Source organism: Melanotaenia boesemani, chromosome 10, assembly GCF_017639745.1.
Source record: "Melanotaenia boesemani isolate fMelBoe1 chromosome 10, fMelBoe1.pri, whole genome shotgun sequence".
Lineage (NCBI taxonomy): Eukaryota > Metazoa > Chordata > Actinopteri > Atheriniformes > Melanotaeniidae > Melanotaenia > Melanotaenia boesemani.
The window spans coordinates 25,470,092-25,478,238 of NC_055691.1; positions in this window are offsets into that span (position 1 = coordinate 25,470,092).

Here is an 8,147-nt window from a genome sequence, read left to right on the forward strand (position 1 = left end):
AATCATTATGAAATAAGTTTTATTAGCAGTGAAACGTCATTTAGGGAATTTCACCCACCTGAGACAAAATTATCATTGCAGTCAAACCACACATATTGCACTATATTACAATTTAAAAAACTAGTCATCAGGTCTTACAGCAGAGATTCATGAATCTGATAGCTGATGTTTGGATTTCTCAGAAACCTTTAGCAGTTGGCAGAAACTCCATCTTGTCCCACTTGTTCAGACAAGATTGTATCATATTTTTGAAGAAAATTTTAACCTTTTGTTTTAAAATGGCTTGAGTATGTCCTTTTTAGTCCTCCAAATATTTTCAGGCACCACTTTAAGGGTCAAAGGTCAGCAGGGAGGAACCCCAGAGATCACATTAGCGTTAGACATGTTTACTGCTGTGAAAACCTTCCATCTCCCTATAAAGAGATATGTACTGGTCTGCAGTGTGTCCTGAGCAGACAAGCTAGAGAATGGCAAATCGGACCAGGCGATGATTTGTTTACATCACTGAGGAGAAGCAGACCGTAACATCTGTCCTTCCTGTAATAAACTAAGAACTGCATGCTGTAGGTGGTAGTCTTACTGGCTGTTTTTCTGTGAAGTATTTAAGGAGCATAGTGGAAAAGTAAAATCACATACCATTTCAGACTGCCTGTTTTTATAAGATTAGGACATAATGGCTTATTTTCTTCTATAACACCAATTCTATCATATAGGTACAATCTTTATTCCACATTACTGGAGAGACACTGGGCTGTGCTTGTTTTTTTTCTCTGCTGTCCAGATAATTATACTTAATCTTGGTTTATCATGTTCTCACCAAATCCAGTGAAGCCAAAGTACATTTGCTTTGCAAATAACCAGGGGGCATTGTTACTGTTGAACTGTCAAGGTTGCAGCACATGGAGCCATACAAATAGCTCACTAAGCGAGAGGCACCCTTTTCCTGAGCCATCACCTGTCCTGCTGCTATTGGCTGCAGTTCGACTCTGTTAACGTGACCAGAGGAACATGACATCAACTGTAAACTGATGAGAAGGAGCGTCAGCCGGGGCTTGACAGAACTGTGGAGTTTACAGCTTGCAGGTGCACTTAATTTGAATGAACACTGTTGTCACAAGTCGGGGTGAACATTTATGACTTTAAACAGTTTTCCCTCAAAAGTTATGTGAAACAGTCTAAGGGGGGAATTTTACAAAACAAAGCATGCCCTACTACCTTTCTCAGCCACAAGTGCAGTAGATGGTTATGAGATAATGTCCCCTAAAAGTCATAATCAGACTTAAACCTCTTTGTTTTATGATGTAAAAAAAAAAACATGCAGAAGAAATATTAAGAAGACACTGACCCCACAGCACACCAGCTTTGTACAGAGATAATAAGAGATAAAAAGGGGGTCAATAGTACTATGAAGAACCAGTCAACTCAGCAATTAAAGCACACTAATATAGGAGGACATAAGAATATATCTACATTACTGTAGTACAAAGATGACAAGGGAAATTACTGTCTTATCCAGTGTTTACACCGTAAAGATAGTGTAAAATCTTTAATAGAGTAAAAGAAGAAGAAAATGTATTGCACAAGTCGTGGGTGTGAGTGATAAAGAGACAAGTGCTGCAGAACTGCAGTGTTTATGTAGCAACGGACCTGTTATGTGTGCAGAGTCCTCTGGTGAGTAGTTTATTGCAAAAATAGTAGCCCGATGGCCTGATGGTACGGTGCTGTCTTCTTAAACCAGATAAATGACTAAACCCTGGTTTATATCTCATTCAGTTGCTGTGTCAAGCAAATTCTGTTATCTTAGGTATATCTTTCATAGAACAGCTAAAAACCCCAATACTGTACAAAAATATATCACATATAGTCAAAGAGGTGTTGATATCCAATTATTGTACTTCAATAATGAGCTTTTTTATAACTGTTTTTAATTAAAGCGACATAATTCTTTTGGTGACAACATTCATTAACAAAATATTTGATTAGGAGTCAAATATATTTATTGAATAAATAAATAGAAAGTAGAAAAGAACTACATAGTACAGAATTCTCATTGAGGCAATGAGATGAAGTTAAGTAAAGGCAGTATAATTCAACTAGTATTAGTTTCTTAATCCATCATTGGTTCCAATGGACTAAGTTCTTCTTTTACGTACTTACTATAAAAGGCAAACTGCTCTGGTCTTTCACTTTTAACACAAAGCACTTTGACAGGTGGTTTTTACTACTAAAGCATGACATAAAACTATGTAATGAGGTTAACATTAGTTACTGGTGAAGACACAATTCTTATTTTCTTCGTAATACAATCACGTCAAGTTTTCATAACATCTTGTAATTTTAAATAGATTAATTATAACTGTTTCTTTTTCTTTTTCTTAAATGACCAATGTAACAAAGGTCACCAGGATCACATTATTATAAGTCATGTTTGTTTCTGTAAAAATCCTCCATTTCCTAAGAAAGTGAGATGAACCAGTCTGGAATGTTTCCAGAGAAGTCAGACAAGATAAAGACAAATGAAACCAGACAGCCAGAGTAAAAAGGCTTTTGTGTAAGTTCAACTTGGTTCCTCAACACTACGAATCTGAAACAGAGTATTTAGATATGATAATAATGTAAATTCTCTTCATTACCTCAAAGCCATTAAAGAGGCTGTATTCTGCTTTTTATTGTGCTTTCTGTGTTTTTCTTCTACTTTTAGCCAAAAGTTCCCACCACAGGGGGTTATTTTCTCCCACAGAAAACACTGCTTCTGAACCTTCCAACAAGCTTTTATAGCAATCCAGCCTTTTCACCCTTTTAAGCCATCTAACATCCCCATGTACCGCACATGCATTTTGCACCACTTGCACTTGGTTTAGCACAACATCAAATGAAACTTGTCAGAGTGGCTGGGAAGAGTTTGGTTAGTGGTGCAGTGGAATGTTTAGAAGATGCCGTTTTCTGGATTGAAAACACAAATTAACTTTAAAAAAAGAACACAAAGTGGAGAATTTATTCATTCGTCATCATTTATTCTTCTTTTCGCCACTTTTCTTCAGTGAAATAATTCTATACTTCTATTGTGTTCCCTTCATTTTTACCAACAACGACCTCCTGAGCTGAGAGAGACCAGAGCAGTGGGCTTTTTAGGAGGAAGGCCACAAAGAGAAGGAGCTTAAACAGACCATTTCAGACAATGTGCCTTTTACTCAAGAAGTCATGTAAACCTTATAGATCACAAAATACTGCTGTGATCTTATCCATGAGCTTTTTCACACAGCCCCTACATTTTACAAGCTTTAACTGTACACACTAAAACATTTATAAATATAAAGATAAATATAATTACATGCATGGAAATCCTTTGCAGCCACTGACTGCCTCCATCCTTGCACCTACAGACTTCACCCAAGTTTGCTTTTTTGAGATGCTTTACTGCAGCTGCCTTCAGTTGCTGCATGTGTGTGACTAATTCTTCCTTCAGTTTTGTCTTCAGTAAGTGGAAGCACACTCAGCTGGGCTGAGATCAGGAGACACAATCTGCCATCTAAGGACATTCCAGTTCTTTGCCATTATAAACTTTTGGATTACTTTTGTGGTATGTTTTGGCTTTTTATCTGTCATTGACAGCCACAGTCCCACCACCACACTGTCTGCCCTATGTTTGACAAATAATGTAGAATAGTTTGAATATCTCTCTTGAATCTGCTCTCTCTCTAACCAGTCTACTATGTTAATGTTTTCCAAAACTTTATTAGTTCTTTCTTTATTTGCATGAACTGCCACCAAATGCAAATTTGGATTTAACTCAATACCTTTTCTCTCCTTAAGTCGTCATGAAAAACAGGATTCAAGCTACAGGACTGCTTTTCAGTTTGTTTTTTTTTTTGTTTTTTTTTTTGTCCTTATACTTTATAGCCTGTGGAAACGGAGGTATCATGTCAGTAAAGGTTTTGAAGTAATTGAATTACTCTTTTACACTGTGTATTGTTACTGTAAACTACTTAATTTTTTTCTTTCATTTATTATTTCTCAGTAGAAAACAAACTTTACTGATGTCGCACAATATTTTTGAATTATTTATATTATTTGCTTGCTTGGTATCAAATTGTGAACATGTGCTTAATCCCACAGCAGTTATACTTATTTTTTTATTGTCAACAAGAACCTATCCTTTACTATATATATATATATATATATATATATATATATATATATATATATATATATATATATATATATATTGTATATAAAGTATATTCTTTTTTTTCCTTTAATCTCTGTGTATGTTAGTTCTCACCAAATCCAGTGCAGGGGGGTGAAATTTGCTTAGCAAATAACCAGAAGGCATTGTTACTGTTGAGCTGTCGAGGTTGCAGCACATGGAGCCATGTGAATGGCTCCTGAAATGAGAGGCATCCTTCCCTGAGCCATAACCTGTCTTGCTGCTATTGGCTGCTGTGTGATTCTTTAATAAGACCAGAAAAACATGACATCAACCATATGGTGACAAGGGGAGTGTCTGTGTGGCCTTGACAGAACATTGGAGTTTACACCTGCAGGTGCACCAAAAGGTATGAACGCTATGTTCTTACAGCTAAGAGACTAAATGTACTAACTTAAAATAATGTGAGCTGAGACAATCTAAGGTAAACTTTTCAAAACAAAGCATACTATTTTTCTCAGCAACTATAGTACATCCTGTAGGGTAAAATGACATATTTGTACTTTATATTTTTCGTATACAATGTATTACTCATCTACAAAGGTTAAAAGCTTATTTCCTAAGATAAAAAAAACTGATAAGACTATCATAAGTCTCAAATTCATTGAGCTTAGGGTTTTGTCTCATGCATATGAACTGGAACAAGGTATTTGTTATCTTTGCTGTATAGACCTATTAAAAAATGGTGTAGTGGGCTCTGATGAATCTCTGTGCCTCTGTGCATGCAAAAGTTTTATTAAAATTTGACACAAGTTTGTGTCTGATTTTCTTTTGCACACCTTTATCGGAGAATATCTTGACTATACATGAAGTCTACAAGACACTGACTGTAGTGCACCAGTTCTTAAGATATAACTAATTTAATGTCTAACGTTGCAAAATTTAGATTTACTTAAGGCATAAGAGTATTTACACAGCAAAGTTTTAAAATTTGCAAAGCATGCATAGGACTGTAGTTTAAAGTTAATTCACTTTAAAGATGTATTGTTCTACAGCAGTCCACACTCGCATGTTCCGCATGCACTTCAAGCTCATCTAGTTGTTTGTTGCATTTTGTGGTTTTGGAAAAGGATGAAATGTAAGGTCATTTTGAAGATTTACAGATAACATTTCACTTGTTTTTTTGAGTTGCTTTTTTTTTATTCATGCTCAGTGCAGCCAACAGAAGACAATCTAATTTAGATTAAATCTAACATGATGTTGCACCTGAGTGTAGCAGTGAATGATCTAATCTTATTTTAGGAGTTAACTGCTGCAATAAAGGTACATAATTTAGCAAAAAATAAATAAATAATAAAATAGAACCCCAATTCTAAAAAAAAAAGGTTAAGTTGACCATTGTATAACAACCCCTCTTCTTTTAACAACCATCTGTAAACATCTGGGAAGTGCAGAGACTATTTCCTGGAGTTTTAAGAATAAAATGTCCAATTCTATCTCGATGCAGGATTATAGTTGTTAACAGTCCTGGGCCTTTGTTGCTGGATTTTTCTGTTTTATTTCACAATGTTCTAAATGTTAGTCTGTTGGCAAAAGTTCTGGACTGCAGGCAAGTCAGTTTAGCTGTTGAAATGGTTGAACTTGTGGTTTAGCACTGTCTTGCTGAAGTATGGAAGGCCTGTGGCATAGACACCAATCTAACCCAGTACCATTAGAGATGCAAGATTTTGAACTGTCTGCTGATAAAAGGCTGGATGGTCCCTCTAATTTTTAGTCCACCGGACACAGTAAACCTCTGCCCATCTCACATCTAAGAGACTTTGCCTTTCTGAAGTGCTCCTTATTTGTGCCAATTACTTTTCCAGTCTTTTGTTGCACCCGTTCCACCTTTGTCAGATGTTTTGCTGCCATCAAGTATCAACATCTCATATGTTGTTTATGTTTTATCTGGAATAAAAGATTAGAATTTATATTTTAAACAGTGTCAGAAATTTTGGAGAATTAATGTTGTAATACTAAAAAGAGCATTTCAATGTGTTACGGCTGCTTTGTAGGTAAATTATGTGTTGATAGGAACATATGCAGTCTGTGTGTCTGATGCAACTCAGTTTAGTCTCCAGGCTAATCATGCAGTCTCTTGCCTCTGGGAATGTTAGGGTGTTTCATCAGGAACTGCATCCTGAGAGATCACCTGCTTTGCTCCCTATGTCACCACGGCTCTGTTTACTGGGTGTGAGATGTTTAAAAGTAGTAAACGCCTGGATTCACACAGGGACAAACAGAAATCAATGTACTGTAGTGCATTTTCTGCTTGTGCCATGTTTTTATTTATCTGGTGTATTTAACTGACATTTGGTGCAGATTTGAAATTAAAACAGCAACACAAATTAAACTTTTGATTTTGGGCTCTCTCCTTTTTATGGATTCATTACCATACTGTGGTTCCGTCTCTCTGTCTAGGACAAACCTGTCTTTACATATTTTCTTTAGCTTTTAAAATGTTCCGGATTAATATTAAATATGGAAATTTACAGAAACTTGCACAGGACATTTAACCAGTGATCATCTGTAAACTCTGATGTAACAGGTAACAGATAACAACATACCAATGAAAGTATTCAGTCTCTTCAATCTGTGTAATCATTCGGAAATTTGGCAACATTAACATGTCTGTTATGCAATTCTGATCTTTTCGTAAAACTCCCTGCAGCTTCCGCCTCACAATCAAGTGCACTAGATGCGTTTCATACATAACTTTTGCCTTGTATGTTTGATGATTTGTTCCCCAGTGCCCTGTGTTAGTTACCCTCAAGCTTTAATGCCATGGTAACAGGAAATAGGGGGGGATTCATAGGGGAAAAAGAACCCCTACCTTATCCGTCAAACCCCCAAATGACAGGTATCTCTCTGTCTCTCTGCAGGGCCACTGGGACTTATGGAAGCCACCAACTTGTCTAGACTAAACTGTAGCAGCCCCCATAGGACACATAAATTAGACTGTGGTTCATAGGTGAAGAGGGACAGGCATGATGCAAGTATAATAATAAATTGACTCATTCAGAGGTTCAATCAAGCAAGAGTGGAAGAATTTACAACCATATTATAGAACTCACTAATTTAAGTAAGTACCAGGCAGGGTGGTAATTGAAACAATACGTTAAGTTTACTAAAGATAGCAGACAGAGAAATTATCATGCTGCATTTGCAAGGCTCATGGACAAACAGGAGAGGTGAAATGTGGGTCATGATTAGTGACAACAGATAAAGCACTGCTTGCAGTCATGGTAAATCTCTTTTTAACTTTGGTCGCCTAAAGTCAACCATTAACTACATTTGGATGAGGTCAACAAAAGAGCAAACAGAGCTTTACAGATGCATTTTCACAGCTGAGTTTGCCATAGGAATAAACCTGTGCCTCTATCTCCTTTTCCCTTTAGAATACAGTCTCCATTTATAATGTTAAATGAAGGTTTCACTTTTCTGTGAGGGAATGCACCTATTCTACAGCACTGTACCTGCTATGTCAGAGGACTGCACTGTGCCTTATCTGTCTACGAGACAAAGGAAAACCATTCACAAGTGTGTTGTTCACGTGATCGTAAAAGTGCATCAGGAGAACGATTAGTTCATCAGGCATTGATGCCTTAAGCAACGCACGAACAAATGCTGGAAAATAGCTTTTCTTTTAAGCTGGCTTGTCTTGTCGGTGTCTGAGGAGTAAAATTCGGTCTAATGACTTCAGTTCCCGAATGATTGTTTGAAACGCAGAGAAAGGCGTACAGGCAAGAGAAACCAGCAGCACAGACAAATGTGTTATTCGTAAGTAAATGAAAAAAAAAAAAAAAACATGACTAACTTCATTTTAGGTGCCAGCTGGCAGCCGAGCATTTGGGATGCAGCCAATAAAAGCGAGGAAGTCACCAGCGGGAAAACATCACATGTGAAGAAAACAAGCCGTAGACTCAGGGTATGACTCCGCCTATTGATCAAAGACCATCCT